We start from the raw sequence: 5,889 nt of genomic DNA, 5'->3' as shown, positions 1-5,889 counted from the left end.
AAAAAAGAAAGAAAGAAAGAAAGAAAGAAAGAAAGAAACAAAGAAAAGAAAAGAAAAGAAAAGAAAAGAAAAGAAAAGAAAAGAAAAAAGAAAAGAAAATATTTCTCCATAAGCTAGGGCTGTACCAGGCAGTGGTGGCACATGCCTTTAATCCCAGCACCTGGGAGGCAGAGGCAGAGGCAGGCAGATTTGGTCTACAGAGTGAGTTCCAGGACAGCCAGAGTTATACAGGGAAATCCTGACTCAAACCCCCCCCCACCTTCCAAAAAAAAAGATCTGACTGCGGGCAAACCTATCAACCTTTTTTTAAATTAGTAATTGATATGGGAGGGCCCCACCCACTGTGAGTGGTGCCATCTCTAGGCTGGTAGTCCTGGGTTCTATACAAAAGAAGGCTGAGCCAACCATGGTGAGCAATCTAGGAAGAAGCACCTTTCTCTCCATGGCCTCTGAATCACGTAGGTCCCTGCCTCCGAGTCCCTGACCTATTTGAGTTCCTGCCCTGGCTTCCCTCAGTGATATAGACTATGATGTGGAAGCCTTGGCCGAATAACCCCTTTCCTCCCCAACAGGTTTTGGTAGTGGTATTTCATCATAGCAACAGTAACCAAAACTAAGACAGTGTGTGAAGCTTTATGCATATACGTGAACCATACACATGCAGGTGTCTGTGGAGGCCACAGAAGGGCATTTGCTACCCTAGAACTGAAATTAGAGTTGATCATGAGCCACCTGACATGAATGTTAAAAGTCAAACCCAGGCAGCAAGTGCTCTTAACTGCTAATTGGCCCACACGTTCATGACCATTCTGGGCTACATAGTGAGTTCTAGGCTAGCCAAGGCTGCAGAGAGAAACACACACACACACACCAAAAAAATCCAAAACATAGTCACCACCCACAGTTCCCAGGAGGAACAGTGACATTAGGCCATGTAGGGTACCCTGAGGCACATTTAGGCAAGTCATGAGGCAGAGGGAGGGGCTGGGGAGAGAGCTCATTGGTTAAGAACACAGGCTGCTCTTCCAGAGGACCCAGAATTGATTCCCAGCACCCACGTGGTAGGTAGCTCACAATCATCTATAACTCCAGTTCCAGAGGATCTAACATCCTCACACAGACATGCACGAAGGCAAAATACCAATTCACATGAAATTTAGAAGGGAGGGAGGGAGGGAGGGAGGGAGGGAGGGAGGGAGGGAGAGAAGGAGGGGGGGAACGTATAGGTGTAGGCAGGAAGACAGGAAGTTGTGCTTGGACTGTGAAAGAAAGTAAAGCAAGAGATTTAGGATCAGCTCTTGTGAATAACTTCAGAGAGCTCTGCAGTGTGATGGCATTTCTGGCCCTCTGGGACCTTCTCTGGGGTGGCAACAACCTTGGGTAGGAAAGCCTAGTGAAGCAGGTGTCACTTGGCATGGGCTCTGGGTTGTGTAACCTGTAGAGGAATAATTGCCCTTTCCCTCTGGCCAGCTGTTAACCACACATAGAAATTTCTTAACTCTGGGAGGGGCAGGGCAAGAACCCCAAGTGTCAGAAATCAGAAGTGAAGAGCCAGGCCGGCCTTGGTGGTACATACTTTGAAAATCCTAGCCAGGCAGTGGTGGCGCACGCCTTTAATCTCAGCGCTTGCAAGGCACAGGCAGGTGGATCTCTGAGAATCTGAGGCCAGTGGCTCTACATAGTGAGTTCCAGGACAACCAAAACTTTGTAACAGAGAAATCTCTTCTCAAATTGCCATCCCCCAAAAGTGAAGAGCGGATTACGGAGATGAAGACTGGAAGCTCAGGCGTTCAAAGCCATTCAAATCCCTACAGTTTCACTTGGGACCTCAGTTTTGGCCGCAGGTGCCTTTACCAACTGCGCCATTTTGCCGGGGCCAGCTCTTCACTTTCCCTACGGCTCAACAGTAAAACCCTTGCCTAGCATCTTGAAAGCCGTAGATTAAATTCCCTGAACCAAGGAGGGTTGGAGAAGGAATCAGAACAAACCAGGGGGAGTTTCTACCATCCCAGCTGATTGTGGGGGTCAAGGCAGATGGTGAAAATAAAGTTAGTCTGGGCTACATTGTGAATTCCCTACTTTCAAACAAAACAACAGCATGTGTTTAAAACAAGAATAGCCTAGGTGGTGGTAGCACATGCCTTTAAATCCCAACATTCTAGAGGCAGAGGCAGAGGCCACCCTGGTTTATAGAGTGAGTTCCAGGACAACCAATGTTACACAGAGAAACCCTATCTCGGAAAACCAAAAAAAAAAAAAAAAAAAAGCTTAATATGTTACTATGGTTTCCCCCCCCCCCCCAACACTTTGGTTTTTTGAGACAGGGTTTCTCTGTGTAGCCCTGGTTGTCCTGGAACTCACTCTGTAGACCAGGCTGGCCTTGGACTCAGAAACCCGCCTGCCTCTGCCTCCCAAGTGCTGGGATTAAAGGCGTGTATCACCACTGCCCCGGCTGATGTGTTACAATGTTACATCCCTTCTGGGGAACAACTACAGCTGCAGTGGTTTCAGACGCTTTGGGAAGCAATCAGGGGATAATAGTGATAGATACTGAGATGAGATCCAAATGATCTTACTAAACATACAAGCAGCTCTAACAACCAAGAATCCCACAGGTAGGTCATTTCAGCTATGCCAAGAACTAAATTGACATTACTTTTCTGCAGCCTGATTTATTACATAGTTTCCTAATTCAGTAGACTTTTCTTCAGCGTCTTATTCTGAAGAACAAGAGATGATATCATCTGCTGGATGCTCTGGGACCTTGGAGACAGCCTCCAACCTATGTTACTGCTGACTCAATCTCTCCCTCTCCCAGATGTGCTTCAGCGGGGAGAGTGCCCGCCCAGCGTGTTTGAAGCATGCCACTTCCAACACCCAATAAACGACGACTGTGTTGTTTTCTCTCTAGAATCCCAGGGTTTGGGAGATGGAGACAGGAAGATCAGAAGGTCAAGGTCATCCTTGGCTGTCAGGGGTTTGAGGCCAGCCTTGAAGAAGATGTGAGACCCCCTCTAAAAAGGGACTGGATAGATCGCTCAGCCAATGAGGAGCTCGAGTGTTGCTTTTTCTAGACGACTGAGTTTAATTTCCAGCACCTACATAAGGTGGTGGCTCACAACTGTTAGTAATTACAGCTCCAGGAAATTCAATGCCTTCTTCCGGCCACTGGGGCAACTCCTGTCCTACAGATGAAAGTAAAAACTATAAATAAACAAGGGTTAGAGAATTGGCTTGGTGCTTAAGAGCACTTATTCTTGAGAAGGACCAGGTTTGGTTCCCAGAATGCACACAGAGGCTCATTATTTTTTAGGCACTCGATACAGGTGTAGACAAAGCACTCATAGGAATAAGATAAGTCTAGAAGAAAACTATAAATAAACAAATAAATCTCTTTAAAAAAAAAAAAGGAGGGATCAGTTAGATGAGCAGGTGGGTAAAGGCACTTGCTGACAGGCTTGATGACCCAAGTTTGATACTTGGGATGATGGTGGTGAGAGCGAACTAATTCCTACAGATTCTCTTCTAGCCTCCATGTGCATGACATGGTATGTGTATAACCACCCCTCTACACATAAATACATTCTTTTAAAAAGACTCCATTCATACCCTCCCTTCCCCCACTCTCCTCCTCTCAGTCATTCCCTCTCTCCTTAACTAAAAATGTTGAAAGTCTGTAACTGCCTCTGTCGTCTAGTAGTATTGGATAACCCTGAGATTTTGCTCCATGGTACAATTACCTCACAAATATTTGCTAAGTAAACATTTGGTGGAACATGTTTGGTTGTGATTTAAAAAAAAAAAAAAAAATGTGTAGTCAGGGTCTCCCTGTGTGGCCCAGAGCAGCCTTCTGCCTCTGCTTCCCGAGTTCTGCCATTACTGGTGGGCTTGTCCTCTGTTAGTACTAAGAATCTTATGCATGAGCCTTTATGGGCGTATATCTCTGGGTGCTAAGGCACAGACTCTTTTTGTTTTTTAAGATTTATTTATTTACTATATGTAAGTACACTGCTACCTTCAAACACTCCAGAAGAGGGAGTCAGATCTCTTTACGGATGGTTGTGAGCCACCATGTGATTGCTGGGAATTGAACTCAAGACCATCAGAAGAGCAGTCAGTGCTCTTAACCTCTGAGCGCTCTTTCCAGCCCCATGCGCAAACTATTAATCTCCAAAAGTTCTGGCTGACCTTGTGAACTGGCTTTATGCTGTGCAGCTAATTACTGGCTTGTAGAAATTAAGCACCGCCCTTTCCCTTCAACAAACAATGATCTTTTAAATTTTGCATTTGATTGTGTTTTATTAAGGTCTCTACGCTACTCTTGTTATTTCAATGACTACCACCTTTGTTCCTTAAGATGATTTCTGTTTATTCTTATTTCCTAACTGCACCCAGGGGTGAGTCACTTAGTGGTTTTGTGGTTTTTACGAGGTCCACTTCCTCTTTTTAAGGCTTGTTCTCTGTGCTTTTTCTGCTCCATCGCCCTCTGCTGACTTCCAAAGCCCTCTGCAGGTCAGAGGCCAGCTGGGTTTGGCCCTCCAGACAGAAATCAGAAGATGGTCTACAAAGCCCAGAGAGAAGGGTGGGGATTTGATTCCCTTGGTAAAGTTCTGACTTCACAGCTTTGATCCCAGCACCTCATAAGCCTGGTCCTCGTAGTGAGTTCCAAGACGACAACAAAGTTATTTGCCTGGGCAGAACTAGCCTCAATTGGATTGCAGGAAAAAGATTCTCATAATGTAATGATGATTGTTGATTCCTTTTTCTGACACCGAAGAGGCAAACCTATGGAGTCATGCTCGAATGGCAAACGCTATCAAATGAGCTTTGTCTACAGCTTTGAGCTTATTACTTATTTATTTATGCATTTATTTATTTGTGTGCTTATTTACTTATTTAGAGACAGAGTCTCTCTATGTAACCTTGTCTGTCCTGGGACTCACTATAGAGCAGGCCGGGCCTCAAACTCACAGACATCCACGAGCTTTCCAATTACATTAAAGTCTTGGAGAACCAGTGAGGTTTTGGGGGTTACTAACAGGAATGTGAATGAGGGGTACTTACAGGATCAGGAAGAACTCAGAGGCAGCTGCATCAGCAAAAAAGCCCCCTCCAACACGGGTGCTGAGTCATGAAAACTGCAACCCTGGAGTTCTCTACAGAACTTTCAATCAGCTAAAGAAGTTGACAGGCCAGAAAGTCCTGGGCAGGCAATTGACTTCCTTGGGCACTAGATGTGCCTTTGGTGCATAAACATAACATGCAAGCAAAACATTCATATACATAAAATAAAGTAACAAACATTTTATTGTTTTTTTTAACTTCATAAATTTATATTTCATATTATTATTATTATTTATTATTATTAATTCACTTTACATCCCACTTACTGCCCCCCTCCCAGTCACCCTCTCCCACAATACTTCCCTCCATGCCCCCCATCCCGTCCTTCTCTGAGCAGTTGAGGGCCCTTCTTGGTATCCTCCCACACTGGCCCATCAAGTCTCTGAGGGGCTAGGCACATCCTCTCCCACTGAGGCCAGACAAGGCAGCCCAGCTAAAACATATTCCATGGACATGCAACAGCTTGCTACAGTTGTTCAGGACCCATATGAAGACCAAGCTGCATATTTGCTACATATGTGCAGAAAGGCCTAGGTCTCGCCCGTGTACGTTCTTTGGTTGGTGGTTCAGTCTCTGGGAGACACAAGGATCCAGGTTAGTTGACTCTGTTGGTCTTCCTGTGGAGTTCCTATTCCCTTCTTGGCCCTCAATCCTTCTTCCTAGTCTTCCATAAAAGTCCCTAAACTCAGCCAGGCGTGGTGGCCCACACCTTTAGTCCCCGAACTTGGGAGGCAAAGGCAGGTGGATTTCTGAGTTTGAGGCCAG

This window comes from Mus pahari, chromosome 19 (genome assembly GCF_900095145.1).
Source record: "Mus pahari chromosome 19, PAHARI_EIJ_v1.1, whole genome shotgun sequence".
NCBI classification, from domain to species: domain Eukaryota; kingdom Metazoa; phylum Chordata; class Mammalia; order Rodentia; family Muridae; genus Mus; species Mus pahari.
This window is presented reverse-complemented; position numbering follows the sequence as displayed.